This window comes from Eleutherodactylus coqui, chromosome 12 (assembly GCF_035609145.1).
Source record: "Eleutherodactylus coqui strain aEleCoq1 chromosome 12, aEleCoq1.hap1, whole genome shotgun sequence".
Taxonomy (NCBI): domain Eukaryota; kingdom Metazoa; phylum Chordata; class Amphibia; order Anura; family Eleutherodactylidae; genus Eleutherodactylus; species Eleutherodactylus coqui.
In genome coordinates, this window is record NC_089848.1 from 51,053,886 (window position 1) to 51,071,177 (window position 17,292).

General features: G+C 45.1%; 1 protein-coding gene across 2 annotated transcripts in view; it reads right to left on the minus strand.

The window, feature by feature from the left end:
• RARB (retinoic acid receptor beta) overlaps positions 1-17,292 on the minus strand; it is a 603,146-nt gene that overhangs the window by 184,778 nt on the left and 401,076 nt on the right. Inside the window, exon 1 of one of the 2 annotated variants that reach the window (XM_066585514.1) lies at positions 992-1,028. The exons of the other annotated variant lie outside the window; for it this stretch is intronic. The gene's annotated coding sequence lies outside the window, so the exon portion shown is untranslated. Of the gene's footprint in view, positions 1-991; positions 1,029-17,292 lie in introns of those variants that run through there. 2 annotated transcript variants of the gene reach the window in all.

Sequence of the window (17,292 nt, forward strand, 5' to 3'; positions counted from 1 at the left end):
CCGCAGGTAGTTAAATACCTGCGGATGTCATTTTTCCCTGCAGGCGCGGGTCCCGTATGCAGGAAAAAATCCGGACCATGCTCCATTTAGGTGCGGGTCTCCCGCGGGGATGGCTCCCACAGGCTTCTACTGAAGCCTATGGAAGCCGTCTGGATCCGCGGGAGACCCGCGCCTGAATTAAACTTACCTGCTCCGGACGGTAGGGTCCTCCCTTCTTCGCGGCTGGATCTTCTTTCCTTGGCCCGGTGGATGTGCCCGGCGCATTCGCCAGGCCAAAGAAAAAAGATCCGGCCGCGACGGAGAGAAGATCAGGCCACGAAGAAGGGAAGATCCGCAGCGTGCAGAGAGGTGAGTAATTCTTATTTTCAGAGCTCATGTCCGCGGGGCAGGAGGGACCCGCTACGGATTCTCCATGGAGAATCCGTAGCGGGCCTGATTTTCCCCGTGGACATGAGGCCTAAGCCTTTCGATGCAGAATATCTAATGTGACAGACTACAGTATATGCACTATTGCTTAGCAAACCCTTTCACTCAGGGGTTGCATGCATTTCATCGGAAGGTGCAGTCAGAACAAAAGCAGCAATGAAAACAGAAATGCACATAAAAAGTATGCAGCGTGTCTACAAAATATAATTCATTAGTTTCACACTTAGTACGCTTTTAAATTACATTGTTATAAAGCTTTCTATGTACTTTTGATTAGGTCCTCTATTTTATTGATGACATGCATAGAGTGGTAGCCAGGAAAAAGTCATGGAAGTTAATGTACACTAAGACTGTCTAAACAATCCATTACGTGCCAGTAATAAAAACCCAAGAACAACAGACAGCTTCATAAATTAGAAGCAACACATGCTCGCTATGCTTTCTAAGACCATATTGTGTTTACATGAAATCAATTTTACAAGCGGCTCTAAATAGTTAGCACACATTGCACAGCAGTGATTAGATTTTAATTAAATATAGTGCTGCCTTGTAATACTGTACATACCTAATCGTGTCACATTGATTAGCAGTTAGTCTCTTCACCTGTTTCATATAGAAAAACGGAATGAAATTCTACTTAATCAGGATGTAACACTCACATGGATTTCCCAACTACAAGCAAGAAAAAAGGGCATTTGGCATCGAAGCAGATCTTCATGCAAAATACGCAACAAAATAATCCAATGACACTTCCTGGTGACCACTTAGTACAGGCCGGCACGAATTGGCAGTAGGTAGAGACCAAAATTAAAATTAGGAAACCTCCTGTGGCCACAGATAGGATTTTAGCGTCTCACTTTGTAAGCCGCGGCAGAGGAGCGTAGAGTTCTCCCATTGCTTTCATGGGGATGCGGGCGAGATCACGCAGCCAGGCAGAACTTGCATCGCGGTGCTTTGTGGGAACACATTGCTCATGTCTCAAAGTAATGAGGTTCATATTTGTGTGATATTTGTGCATTTAAAAACACACGCTTTAGTCAGACCCCATCTGGAATACTGTGTCCAGTTCTGGGCACCCCACTTTAAAAAAAGACATAGACAAACTGGAGCAAGTTCAGAGAAGAGTTACCAAGATGGTGAGTGGTCTGCAAATCATGTCCTAAGAGGAACGGTTAAAGGATCTGGGAATGTTTATTCTTGCAGTATAGAAGGCTGAGAGGAGACTTAATAGCTGTCTACAAATATCTGAAGGGCTGTCACAGTGCAGAGGGATCAGCCCTATTCTCATTTGCACAAGGAAAGACTAGAAGCAATGGGATGAAACTGAAAGGGAGGAGACAGATTAGATATTAGACAGTGAGGGTGATCAATGAGTGGAACAGGTTACCACGGGAGGTGGTGAGTTCTCCTTCAATGGAAGTGTTCAAACAGAGGCTGGACAAATATCTGGGATGATTTAGTGAATCCTGCACTGAGGAGGGGGTTGGATCCGATGACTCTGGAGGTCCCTTCCAACTCTACTATCCTATGATTCTATGATTCCTCTGAACCGCAAACTGATCCCTACCTGTGTACCTGCCTCTGGCTTCCCTGACCACGCTACCGATCTGCACTGGTTACAACAAAGTCCTTTGCCCTACACAGTCATGTCACGCTAGTCACTACCACTGCTAAACGCAAGTGTGACATGACTGTACCACGGGCTGCAACATGATTATGATGTTAAGAGACTAGCGACTAGCGTCATAGTCATTTCAAAGGCAGTGGACCGCCCAAAAATCCCCTGCTGGGCCACGTATGGCCCACGGGCCGTATGTTGTGCAGCACTCAGTACAAGGCAAGGGATCTCCATCTATAACATATTAGGAAAAGCATCACATTTGAGGAGCTGAACTAGCCGTCACTTCTCGACACTGTTTCTGTAGATTATCTTATTTTATATTCCTTCTTTTTACTCCAAGAAGCCTTTTATTAAACATAAAGTATACTGACACAAATAGTAACACCATGCTGTACCTTAGAAAAAGACAACACCAACGTGGGATCTGGTTGGACATAACTCCATCTCTCCAAATTATACATCAGACCACAGTAGGGATAAAACAGCCTAGTCCTCTACGAAAAGTGTATAATATAATAAGGCTACATGCAGATGGACGATATGGCTGATGAAAAAAATGGTCCGAAAACAGATAGGAGTCACACCCATTCATGTGAATAGGTGTATGGCATGGGCTTTCTTTTACTCGGATGGTGAGTCCGGATAAAAACAATTGCAGCATGTCCCATTCTTGTCCAATTCACGGACCTCGCACATCAGGCAGCAGACGTTTGGGATGTGTGTGCTGTCCAATGGGAGTTGCACCAGAGAATTTAGGGCACAGATTTAAATTTGTCTGTGTGTATGTACCCTCAGTGTGAGCGCTCATTATGGTAAAACAATCATAAAATGATTATACATTGTATTGTCCAAAGAGATCACAGTCCCAGTAAAAACAAGATATACAAAAAATGCCACCTTGTACCACATAAAATACAAACCTGCCTGTGCCATAAACCATCACAACCCTCAAAAATGCTATGAAAGTACTATAAAATACAAACTAAAATACAATTTTAAAAGTCAATTTAAAATCGTATTGCCATGCCCATTAACCGCACCTGATAGCACATGGGTACCACAAGTCTGTATTGGGTATGATAGGGGTCAATCAATATTTTTAATAACCTAACATAAGAAAGATAAGGAAACAGTGTAATAAATGTGACATTAGTTATTTGGTTATATAATGTTATGTATTATATGTAAAACATTCCGGAAGTTGCTAGTAGAATTCGGATGTAGAATCATATGTAAAAAGGTATATCAAGCGTTTATTTGAATATTGATTTTAGAATACTAAATGTATGATTAATTAGATTTTATTCAGCTATCTTACTGAATACCAACTTATCAACTTTGTGCTGACTCCCGAGTAGGTGGCTGAACCAGTTCTATGTGTAAACTAAAAACAATGCCCTCTCTTTTGATGTGCAAATTGTTGATGGACTTTGAAGATTACATTTCTTGTCTGACAAGAAATGTAATTAACAAAAGTACTCAGCCAGTAGTCAAGAGACAAGGCACTTAGACAGCCAGTAGACAGCCAGGAGTCAACCTTTATTATCACATTGTAACTGTTCTATGTCTACTTCAAACAGCTTTGTTGATACCTTTTGTTTAGAAAGCTTTTTGATTTACAGTCATGTTGTAATCTGTTGGAATGAGGGTTTGGCCACCAAAAGTAGATTGAAAGTATCAGGTAACATTTGGAGACGCCTTCTTTACAACTTGCATATAAACTAGCAATGTACAACAATAAACAGAACTCATACGGATATCACTAGACGGTCTGTGTAGTGGCTTATTATGGTTCTCTATGAGTACTCAATATAATATTTCCTCTTAATTTGGATACAGGCAACATTCGCATTTCAGTCTGCGTTCCAGACCCCCCACAGGTACTCCAAATGACAACTCACAGAGGCACTATATTCCTCATAGCCGGCTTCAGCTTAGTACGACCCATGCGATCACACAATTTAGCAGTGCGACATGAGACAGCGTAGGGACTGTTACAGTTAGCATAGGTGCAACAGTCTGCAGAGGAGCTGCTGCTGGCAGAGAGGATAAGGCAGCACAAGTCTGAGGCCCTGTATGTGAGAGAGGCGTTTTGAGAAAATAATGGGCACTGTTTAGAGAAACCAGAGACTGCGTGCTACCTAAGAGAGATAAACTGTGCTAGGTCCACATTCTGGTTGAGTATCAGGACTGCAACAAGGACCCAAGGGAACCATGATAGAGTGGTCCTCCCAACCCTAGACTAGCCTTGGGTTCCCACGCGGTGAACTGTAAGTGAGGCTGGTCTCAGGAAAACAGCTAAGTGTGCGCACTATTAATAACCAACAGGCCTGTTGAGGACTGAAAAAGTTCTGTTTGGCTTGTAGTTATGAAAATTGAGATAGTGCCACACAGTAAACATATTAGCTGGAGTTCGAATGCTGTGTTTCAAGAGGACCGTGTTGCTAATGGTTTTGCCTGCATTGTTTCTTGTTGTGTACAAAGTATTATTAATCCTAGAATATAGTTAGCGACAGATAAATCTATGGTAAAAGTTAAACTTTTTGTTTGTTATTACAATGTTACTCTTTTTCATTCCTTTGTTCGCAAACAAATATTGTATCACTTTGTAACTCCTTCTGTTGCATTGTATCCAGAATCTGAATTGAGATACCACCACACAATCATCCCCCCCCCCCATGTAAACATACCTTAAAGAAGCAGATATAGATGGCAAATAAAGGGTCACCTTTTCAAACACAAATCCCTGTGCCTGCCTATATCAGACCTGCAGTATTATACGTCATCACGTAATAACAATAACTCGGTATGGAGTAAAAATATAGTGTGGCACTAGGATTGATGACCCCAACAAGTGCTCTCCTGTTACAGATGAAACGTACTACGCTGAATACACCACATATCTCTGGAAGTTTACTTAATAGCGTTCAGAAGATAGTAGATGCTCCATTTCGGGGATCGGAAACAAAAATAAATGGGCATTTAGAGAAGTGTGTTCTATTTATCTGTTAAGAGCTGCTTGGAGATGAAACACTTCCAGGTAACTGATCCATGACACTGATATACAGGATGGATGACCGCACAAGGAACATTGCACATTTCTATCCATGATATTTCATCTTTCGAGCGTTGAACATAACAAGTGTAGGCTGTATGGTCTGTTAACCACTCAGCAACAACCTATTAGGAGGCCGCTGGTTTAAGCGTGAGGTCTTGAAAGGTTTTACGCTACGTTATTCCATTTGTCATAAAAGGTTATACAAATACTGCACGGCCTCGAAACTAATAGTTCAACCTAATCCTTCAAAGGCTATCATATACCGTATACCAAAAACCTGCCTACAAAGGCTATCAATCTTACCAATGGGTGGAAGCAGGTTGTCTACAAGACAGTGCCAGTGTGATTTATACTGATGAGATTTCAATTTATTCTTCAAGCCTTTATAGTTATCAAAAAATACTTTGCTATGCGACTGGGGATGTAATAATTTCACATACTTTCTATGCAATTCGATTATGCCATCTGGTCCCTTAGCTCTTCCGTACCCGTGTCTGAGTAAACCATCTGTGCTCTTTCCTTGAGCATTTATATCTACATTAATACTGAAAACTGGCTTTAGCTGCTGAGCTTGCTTGCACCGATGTTAGAGGCTGTTGGCATATAGGAGTTGATGCCATCATGAATGCTTCTCTGCTGGCACCCCAAGCCACTGAACACTGGGCAAATACTCATAGGCATTCCGTTAACACTTCGCACTAGCTTTATCTCTACAGGTTGGCTATGCATGCAACAGAAGTAAATCTAATTCTACCGTGCTATAACTTTACTTTTACATGCAGGGTATATAACTACTGCAGCTCCATATAGCTACTGCAGCCCCTTGAAGCTCATCTCCAACCTCGGGGATCTACCCTTGTTCATGGGCTCCATCGTAGACCAGTATTTAGTCTACTGAATCTGCCTAATCTGGAGACATGATTTTTACCTATAGGGACGCGAGTCTTGAGAATTATTTGGAAGCTATTTTTGATATGGGGCTGCATTCTGTTTATGGTGACATATGAGATTTGATGCTGTCAGGTGTATGTCTTTATTTATGGTAAGCTATAGTCTTATTTACCTATGATTTAGTATACAGTGGTGCCTTGGTTTACGAGTGACTCAGCATGCGAGCTTCTTGACATGCGAGGAGGTTCTTTCCCGAATTTTTGCTCTGATTTAAGAACAAAAAAAAAAAATCGGGCTACGAGCCTGTCGCAAGTCAAGAAAAGCTTGCAAGCTGGCTCGGGGGGCAAAGGCAGTCTAATACTCACCTACCGCCGGCGTTCATTGAATGGCTGTGATTGGTTAATCCAGCGTCGGCTTTTTATTGGCTGACAAGGAACTAGATTAACCAATAAGAGCATTAGCTTGCTGGAGGCGGGGTATACAAGCCCCACTTCCAGGAAGAAATGCTCTGTTGGCGTGGAGGACGCGACAGCCTGCAGCAGTGCCGCAGACCATTGCAAGAACCTGACCGCTGGCAGTAGGGGAGTATTGATGTTTGTTTGTTTTTTACATGTAGCGTAAACTTTTCCCCATTAATGCGTTCCAGTTCATTTCAATGGGAAAAATTGATTTGACTTACGCGTGTTTTAGGTTAAGAGCTTCATCACGGAACAAATTAAACTCTTAACCCAAGGCACCACTGTGTATCTAGATTTGATATTATGCTTTTGGAGTTAGCATATTGTTCCCTGTTTTGGATTTCCGATGGCTTATATATCATAACATCTATACTGTGTTTTACAGCGAGTGAATCATTCTGGCTTATATGTGGATTATATGGACTGGATCTACTTTAGCTGAGATCATATTGCCATGGCACATGGTCGTCTGGTTCCCTGATGAGCAGCTTACATTTAAGGGCAAAATGCATAGGGTCTTTTCATGTTCAATTTGTATATAGTGTTGTGATTGGCCTCATCACTTTTGTGTTTTAAAGTGGAAAAAATGGATTATACCTACCTGATAATCAGGTTTCCAGGAGTCTCCACGACAGCACCAATTGAGATTGCCTCCTCCTGATAGGACAGGAACACACTGAGAGGTTAAAAGCTCCCCCCTTCCCCACTTTCCTCAGTGGATTCTAACGAATTGCCGGGGTAGGAGCTCAACTTAAATTTCTTCCCTTAACCGGGGTTTTTTTGTTGATTATAAAATTATATTATATATTTATTTATTTTTTATATTATATTCTATAGTTTCTTTCTATCCATTTAGGGGGGGAAGGTACGGGTGCTGTCGTGGAGACTCCTGGAAACCTGATTATCAGGTAGGTATAATCCATTTTTTCCCCCAGTCGTCTCCACGACAGCACCAATTGAGACGTACCAACTAAAGTTTATTAGGGTGGGATTGCTGCCGAGAGGACTTTGCGGCCGAAGGCCATGTCCTCGTCCTGCTGCACTTTTACCCTATAATGTTTAATGAACGTGTGGGTTTTTTTCCAGACTGCGGCTTTGCAAATTTGCTCGACCGAGGCTGAGCTATGTTCGGCCCATGAGGATGCTACTGCCCTTGTAGAATGGGCTTTAAGAGCTAAGGGGATTTCCTTCCCGAGGGCCTTATAGGACTCTATGATGGCCAGAAGGATCCACCTGGCTATGGAGTTTTTTGCTGCCTTGTTCCCTTTTTTTGGGCCACTGAACTGGACGAACAGGTTGTTCTCCCGTCTCCAGTGGCTTGTCACATCTATGTAGCCTAGAACAGCTCTCCTGACGTCCAGGCAGCTTAGGATTTTTTCTTCCTCGTTTTTAGGTTTGCTAAAAAATGAGGGAATTATTATGTCCTGGGACCTATGAAAATGTGATACCACCTTTGGCATGAAGGCAGGGTCCGTTTTAAATATTAATTTGGAATCTGAGATTTTTAGAAATGGGTGGCGAATGGACAGAGCCTGAAGCTCGCTAACCCTCCTTGCAGACGTGATGGCTACTAGAAAAACGGTCTTGATTGTAAGCATTTTTATCGGTAGTGCTTCGATCGGCTCGAATGGTTCCGCTGACATGGCCCTTAGAACCCAATTAAGGTTCCAGTCTGGAACAAGTTTTATGGGTCTAGGTCGTAATCTAGTTGCTGCTGTAAAGAACCTGTTGACTCATCTATTGTCCGCGAACTTTGTGTCGCATATGGCGCTAAGGGCTGCGACCTGGACCTTCAGGGTACTTGGAGAGAGGCCCATCTGTAGGCCCTCCTGCAAGAATTCTAAGATCAAAGGGATGCTCGGGATAGAATCCCCGGAATCCCTTCCCTGTCTCCATGAGGAGAACCTTCTCCAAACCTTCTGGTAGATAAGGTGGGTCGTCTTTTTTCTGCTGGACATTAACGTTTCTACCACTCTTTGTGAAAATCCCTTCCCCCTTAGTGAGGATTCCTCAAGAGCCATGCTGTTAAGTGGAGTCTGTCTAAGCCCGGGTGGTTCAATGGCCCCTGTGATAGCAGATCTGTCCAGGTCGGAAAGGTGACTGGGTCCTGGACACTCAATGTTGTCAGAAGACCGAACCAACTTCTTTTGGGCCAGAAGGGGATCACCAGGATTAGCATGCATACCTGGGTTCTGAAAAGACCCTGGGGATCAGCAGTATCGGAGGAAACGCGTACACTAGCCCCTTTCCCCAGTCCTGGCCTAGGGCGTCTACTGCTGTCAGACGATCTCCTGGCCGGAGGGAGAAGAAATTGCCTACTTTGGCGTTCTCCCTGGTTGCAAATAGGTCCAATTGTGGGGACCCCCACCAGTTGGTCAGGATTCTGAATGCCTCCAGGGAGAGAGACCATTCTCCTGGGTCTATCTGCCTCCTGCTGAGGAAGTCCGCTTTTTGGTTTAGCGTCCCTTTTAAATGTGTTGCCGTGATCGAAAGGATCCGGCCCTCTGCCCAGTGGAAGATTTTCTGCTAAATGTTTTGCAGGGCAGGAGACCTTGTGCCCCCCTGGTGCCGAATATGGGCGACCGCGGTGGTATTGTCCGACAGTATCTTTATATGCTGGTTCCGTAGTGAGTTTCCTAACTGCTGTAGGACCCACTATACGGCCTGTAGCTCTCTGTAATTGGAGGATTGTTCTTTTATCCTTTGGGACCACGGGCCCTGAAAGAACTGGTTCCCCACATGCGCTCCCCATCCCCAGGCGCTTGCGTCTGTTGTGATGTGCGTGGCTGGGTTTTGTAGCCAATGAACCCCTTCCTGCAGGTTCGCTGGGAATGTCCACCAACGCAGGGATGTTTTCACTGTGTTTGGGATATACATTTTTGTCCCTAGCGAGGACTGCTTTTTGTCCCATGCGGATAGGACGGAGGCCTGTAGAGCTCTGGTGTGAGCCTGGGCCCATGCTACTCCGGGAATGCATGACGTTAGGCTTCCCAGGAGAGACATGGCTTCCCGAATTGTGCATGATCGTTTCTGTAGGAAGGATCTGACCAGCCTTTGGATTTTTTCCTCGGGCAGGCAGGAGCATTGTAATTCTGAGTTGAGCGTTATGCCCAAAAACGTCTTCTTCCTGTCGGGGTCTAAGCTGGATCTTTCCCAGTTTATGATCCATCCTAGAGACTGGAGGAGTTCTAGCACTATCTCTAGGTGCTTTGTTAGTAGTTTCCTGGACTCTGCTATTATTAAAACATCGTCCAGGTAGGGTATTATTAGGATCGACTTTTTTCTCAGGTAGGCAGCTACCTCTGCCATAATTTTGGTAAAAATTCTGGGTGCTGAGGAGATCCCGAAAGGCAGGCATCTGAATTGGTGGTGCTCTATTCCTTTGCCCATATCCACTGCGAACCTTAGGTATCTTTGGGACCCCTCGTGGATCGGTACGTGGAAATAAGCGTACTTCAGATTGATGGACACCATGTAGGCCCCTTTGGGAATCAACTTTATCGTTGAAGAGATGGACTCCATTTTGAATTTTCTGTACTTGACACAGGTGTTCAAAGGCTTCAGATTCACTATCATGCGGTGTTTCCCGCAGGGTTTTCTTACTAGGAAGAGCCTGGAATAATGGCCCTGAGTTTCCTCGTTTTGCGGTACGGGGGATATTGCGTTTAGATGTTGCAGGTCCATTTTGAATTTTCTGTACTTGACACAGGTGTTCAAAGGCTTCAGATTCACTATCATGCGGTGTTTCCTGCAGGGTTTTCTTACTAGGAAGAGCCTGGAATAATGGCCCTGAGTTTCCTCGTTTTGCGGTACGGGGGATATTGCGTTTAGATGTTGCAGGTCCCGAACGCTTTGCCTTAGTAAGTGTAACTGTCGCCCTGAGCCTCCTGTGATGATGAATTTCCTTCTGGGGAGGGACACCAGTTCTATCCGGTATCCCTGCTGTAGGATCTTTGGGATCCATGGGCCTTCGCAAATTGCGGCCCATTGGTCCACAAAGTTCCCCAGCCTTGCCCCTACGGAGCTGGCGTCAGGGTCTCTGCTTGGGCTCCCCCTGGTGGGGATTAAAGAGGCTATTTCTCCCTCTGCCCCCCTTGGGGTAACTGCAGCGGCCTGTCTTACCCTTGCCTCGGTAGGCCTCGGGCTGTTCCACTGGGGTTCGGAAGAAGGTCTTCCCTCTCTGCGGCTTTTCTTCCGGGAATCCCTTCTTTTTGTCGGCCGCCTTCTCCAGGATTTTGTCTAGGTCTGGTCCGAACAAAAACTGACCGTAGAACGGGAGGGCGCATAGTTTATTTTTTGAGGCCAAGTCGCCTGGCCATGATTTCAGCCATAGTACTCTTCTGGCTGAGTTAGATCGGGCTGTAGCTTTTGCCGAGAGTTTAACCATTTCGGCCGTGGCATCCGCTAAAAAATTTGTTGCCATGCGCAGGATAGGTAGGGAATTTAAGATCTGTTCCCTTGGCGTTTTATTGTTTAAGTGTAGCTCCAGCTGTTCGAGCCATACCCCCAGGGTGCGCGCCACGCAGGTGGCTGCGATCCCTGGCCTAAGTATGCTTGCTGCTGCCTCCCATGATTTTTTTTAGAAGGCCTTCGGCTTTGCGATCCATGGGATCTTTTAATTGTGCGGCGTCCTCAAAGGGCAGGCTCGTCCTCCTAGCTACTTTGGCCACTGGGACGTCTACCTTAGGTATCTCTTCCCAGCTTGCGCAAACTTCCTCCTGAAATGGGTACCTTCTTTTTACCCCTCTAGCGGAGAAGGAACCTACGTCTGGTTTCTTCCACTCCTTTTGGATAATTTTAATGATGTTTTTGTGGACAGAGAAGGTATGTTTACGCCTCTCCCCATGTCCCCCAAATATCTCATCCTGCAGGGTGCGTGGTTCTCTGGGCTCTTCCATTTTTAATGTAGCCCTGACTGACTTAATTAATTCTGTTAAGTCGTCTTGATGGAAAAGGTATCTTTTGTAGTCCTCATCGTCTGAGGACTCCTCGGCCGCCTGTTCCTCTTGCTCCGATCCGATAGAACTCTCGGAGTCGGAAGGCTCGTCGGGAACATACGCCTTTTTCTGGCGTTTCGCTGGCGGCGCCAGCTGTGACGTTAGGGCTGATCGAACCTCCTCCTTCACCAGCATCCTAACGTCCTCCAGGAATCCCCCCGATTCCTCTTTGACTAGCCTAGCTACGCATGCCTTGCATAGAGGCCTCTGGTACGTAGCTGGCAGTCTCGTCCCACACTCCACACATTTTTGGGGTTTTGTTCTGGGGGGTCATGTCTTTTTTTATCCCCGTGACAAACAAAGAGGGGAAAGTATTTTTTGCGGGTAAATATACAATTTTTCCATATACAATACATTGGATTTTGCATTTTGTATTTTTTGCCGCACTGGCTACTTACGGCCGCTGAGGCTGAGGTTTCAGCTATCTCTGGGGCTGGAGCACTCATTACTGTACCGGTGCTGCAGACACCCTGTGACCTGTATTGCTGGTCCACCTTCTGGCTTCTCTCAGGTTCCTTATTTTGAATTTTCGCGCTCCTGCGCTAAGCCCCGCCCCCTCCGTGTGGCTCCTGATGCGAGCCTGATGACGTCACGACGCTGGGCACGTGACGCGACGCCCCGCCGTCAAAGGGCTTCCTGGAGCGCCGCGCTGTGACTATACAGGGAGGAGGAGGGGGACTGAGGCTCCCGCTTTGTACCCCCCTTGGGCCGCCGCGGGAGGAACCTGGCCCGGGGGTTACCACCCCATGTGGCGTCCCGGGAGTCGTCTGGCTGGGAAGGGAGCACAGGCTGACCCACTGCCCTCCGATCCGCTCGTGAGTAGGCTTCCGGCTGGCTTCTCCACCAGCCCCTCTCAGAGATCCTGCCTCCTGGCAGGACAGGAAGACACTGAGGAAAGTGGGGAAGGGGGAGAGCTTTTAACCTCTCAGTGTGTTCCTGTCCTATCAGGAGGAGGCAATCTCAATTGGTGCTGTCGTGGAGACGACTGGGGGAAAAAATGGATGTATTGCTCTTACATGGGTATTATTAATAATTATTGCTGACCAAATCCCTTAATTCTTGATTTTTACCCCCTTTTCCCGTAGGACGTAAAAGAACTAGTCAGGGGAAGGTTCCTGCACAGTGTTGCCCTTTTTGGGGTGGGTGCTCTGTAATATATTTGAGTAGAATGTATAGAGTCTATTAGCATTTGATAGTGCTCTGTTGTAATGGTCTGATAGACAGTTCTTTTTTCTATGATCTACAGCTTTGTATAGTGCCTTTGTTTAGATGCTGCCGTTGCTTGCTCTGGGCAGGATTACCAAGTTTAGAACTAAAATTCACATGATTCCTCTCTTTGCTTACACACAATGCTTCTATTTACAACCGCCTGCATGTTCCCTTATTTAGGTGAGTTCACACATCGCGGAGCTGCTGCGGAATTTAGCAACAATGCAAGTGAATGCGGTTTAACAATCCCCATTCACTTACAGTGGAATGATGTGGATTTTCAAATCCGCGGCATCCTCTATTTGGTGTAGAAATGCTACAGATCTTCACAGCGGAATTCATTCATTACCATGCAGTGAGTGAATTCTGCAATTAATACTGCATCAAAATCTGAACAAGACTTTTTGGTGCAGATTTTGGTGCATAACTTGTCGTGGATTTTTACCGCAATACACGAACCTACCCTTATAAGGTGTAAGGCACTGCTGTAATTACTTACTGCATTAACATAAACTGCTATGAGTTGGAGTAGATTTCTTGTATAATTTAGGCCTATTTCCGGCATAAATATACATAAATCTGTCAGGGAGGGGCTACCATGCCCCATTCCAACAAATCACGACCAAAAGTGATCTGAGCCAGCATAAAAGTTAAAAAATAAATTCATGCAAGTAAGCTCTGGCGCTGAAATTTGAAGCTTTAACATCATTTTTTAGTTGGCTAATTCCCCCCCATGTACCTATCGGCTATTATGAAGCTACCCATAGAGTTCAGATTCAGCTCTTAAAAATTGTCGATGCTGTGCACATCATTAAAAGTTTCTACTCCAATAAAAAGTTTGAAGAAATTTACAGTCCTGCTTTGCATGCTCTACAAATTATTTGCACAAAGTCAATTAGTTTAATTTCAATGTCTACAGCTATGGCTGTTATAAACTCAATAGTGCATAATTTATGTGCACAAACAGGATTTGTCGAGTCAGCAGCTTGTAAAGCAGGAGTGAACTGCTGCTTTGCATAGGCTAGTTCTATATTTATGAGGCTTTGGGCATTGCATGTATATGAGAAATAATTTTAGCATAAGTGATCTCTGGCTTGGATTTGGTTTATGTCTTCTTTAAACACCTGAACTGAATGCAGTGATTCCAGCAGAAATGGCCGGCATGCCGCGGTTAGAATAAATTGGGATTTACGTTTTGCAAAATATTGTATGGTATAATAATAAATTGTAGGTATCGCTGCTCAGATGTTCAGGGATGCATGTTCATAAAGATGCTTTCTTGAAACATATGGAATGCCTAACAATATAGTGTCACTGCCAAAACTGGAAGAATTGCATTTTCTAGTCATTAAATGTAAGTTATACAGATAATACAATGTACAGTAAATGGTTACCATGTTGTAATTCCTTCGGTTTCCAGTATTTAGATATTCTTTCAATCAATCAAGTTACCTGCTCGGTTTAAAAGGTGTTTCAATGCAGGGCTATATCGTAGTACAAAGGATCCTCCAGTGGGCCCAGTAATAGTGAACCCCCACAGTGGCCGCAGTAGTAATAGTAACCCCCACAGTATCTTCCATGGTAATATAGTGTCCCCTATATCAGCTCCAGTATTAATAGTGACCCCCACAGTAGCTCCAGTGGTAATACTATTACTACTGGGGCTGATATAGGGGACACTCTTACCAGTGGCCTAGTAGTAATAGTAACCCCCACAGTAGCTTCAATGGTAATATAGTGTCAACTATATCGGCCCCAGTTTTATTAGTGACCCCCCACAGTAGCCCTCCTGAGACTGATTTACTTACCTCCTCCTCCTCGTTTTCTTAGTGCTACTGCGGGCGGAGGTGTGTACACCTGCAGCAGAGCCTCCTCCCTTCTCCTCTACTCCTGAGGAAAGGTCAGGGGAGGAAGATCCCGGATACACACACTGCCGTCAGCATGTGTATCCGGCCGTAGCAGCAGTGAGTGATTACCAGCCGGGGAGCTGCAGCATCCCTGCTGGTAATCACTTAAATGGTGACCTCATATCCCAAAAGGCTGCCTATAACAAATGGCTGTCCTGCCTGGGGAAAGCAGGACACAGGGTCTCAAATCGGGACTGTCCTGTCTAAATTAAGGGTCACCTTACCTTTAAGCGCTGTCATAGGCAGAGCTTAATAGGCTGCAATCCATTGCAGACCTGGGGACCTTCACAAGATCCAGGTTGTCATGACAATCCATTGACACTCCGTGATTGTGTGGCAAAGAGGAAGGGCGATGGTGGTGCCCCCTTCAGGCAAATTGCTTAGAGCCCACAGTCAGCACTGTGTGCAGCATTTAAGCAGTTAAATGGCCACAGTCCAATCTAGCCCTGACCATGGATGGCAACCGGCAGATGACAACCGCCGGGGATAGTGCAAACTCAGCTCCCAAGCCCGCTGTATACCTCTTCTTGCAACCCATGATGAGCCATCTTTTGAGCGATAATCGTTGGGTGTAAATGTGCCCATCTTTCAGTTTTCTGCCGAACGACGGTTTTCACTTCTGTTTGAAAACCATCGTTCGACAGAACAGCTGATAAGCAGGACCGCAAACTGTGTTCTACCTGGGGAGTGCTGATTACAGCTGATTGCATTCTCTCAGCTGTCAGCCCTGTGGCAAAACAAAGGGAATGTAAACAGGGAACAGCGAGTGGTCTTTTGCCTGAATACAGCTCCTGGCGGCTCACACGCTACTAATTGGTACTAACAGGCATTAGTACCAAGTAGTAGTTTATGCAAAATCATCGCTCAAAAGCCAACTTTTGAGCGATCATCTTTGCAGTGTAAATGCACCTTTAGGCCCCCTGCACACGGGCGGAAATTCCGCAGGGGGATTTCCCGCAGAATTTCCGCCCGTGGAAGCTGCCATCGAATTGCGTTAGAAAACGCAATCCTAGGCAGACGGCCGTGATTTGTCCGTGCGAAATCGCCACAGAAAACAAATCGCAGCATGCTCCATTTCTGTGCGGGACTCTGCGCATGCGCCAGCTGGCCAGCAGCCGTCACATCAAAGAGCTGGAGCTGCGGGAGAGGCGAGTGCCGCGCTGGTCTCTGCAGGGGTTCGGGTCAGGTCCCGCTGCGAGAATTCTCGCAGCGGGATCCGACCCGGCCGTCTGCAGGCTGCCTTACTCTGCAGAACTGCTAAATCCTGGCCTAGTAGACATGATGAACTAACAGGTTAGATTACATGCTGTTCATAAAATTATATGGAGGGGAAGGAGCCAAGTGAGAGAGAAGTGGAAAGACACACTCAGGCATGCAGCTGCAGCTAATAGCAAGTGTTTTACTGTCTTAGGGTAAAATTCAATTCAATTGAATGGGTGAGATCTGCTGCAGATCCCCACCAAAATCCAAATTTTGCTGCAGATTTTTCAGCTGTGGAAAATCTATCACGTGAACATACCCTTGTAATTACTAGAATTACATAGGCAAATAGGATCATGGGATGCATCAAAAGAGGTCCAGGGGCACATGATGAGAACATTGTTCTTCCTCTTTACAAGTCACTGGTCAGACCACATATGGAATATTGTGGACAATTTTAAGCAGCAGTACTCTAAAAGGACTTATCAGAGCTTGAGCGGGTACAAAGGCGGGCAACTAAAGTAATAAATGGAATGGGCTGCTACAATACCCAGAGAGGTCATCAAAATTGGGGTTATTTAGTTTAGAAAAAAAGACGTCTGAGAGGCGATCTAATAACTATGTATAAATATATCAGCGATCAATACAGAGATCTCTCCCATGATCTATTATACCCAGGACTGTGACTGTAACAAGGGGGCATCCTCAGTGGCGGTAACAGTTTCTACGCCAACAAAGAAGGGGGTTCTTTACTGTAAGAGCAGTGAGACTATAGAACTCTCTGCCTGCGGACGTGGTGATGACGAATTCGATGAAAGAGTTCAAGAGGTGCCTGGACGCCTTTCTTGAGTGATACAATATTACATGTTATAATCATTAATAAACTTCAAATGGGTTGTTGATCCAGAGATTATTCCGATTGCCAATTTGGAGTAAGGAAGGATCAACATTGGGCAGTAATAGGCTGAACTGGATGGACATATGTCTATTTTCGGGCTTGCATGCTATGTTACATCTACACTGCTCAGTACTGCTGTATAATATCCTTCCCCCCTACTGACTCTCTGTGTATGGGAGATAGAGGAGCAGGAGCTCTTCTACTTTGTGTGTGTGCTGTGTATGGAAGACTTCACAGCAGCTGGTCTATATGCACCAGCTCTGGTTAAACAGAGAATTAGCTATAGAGCTTTTAGGGAGTAAAACTGCTAAAAAAAAAAAAAAAAAAGCAGGATACAAATAATATAACGGTCAGAACTAGTTCTACTCCTCATGTACACAGGCAACAGAAGACATTTCGAAAAGTCATCTGAATGTGTAGGTACGCTTCAAGAATCACAATTACTATTGCAAACCACCTCTTCTAGTGCCCCAGAAAAATGGCATACTGACACTTAGTACCCAGGATAGAAAACAAGATTGAGCACCACTGCTTTAGGCAATTTCACGGTTAGAAAAACTTTACAGTCTATACATGCTCCATTTCAATTAATTAACAGAACACTAACTACCAAATCCAGCAAACACA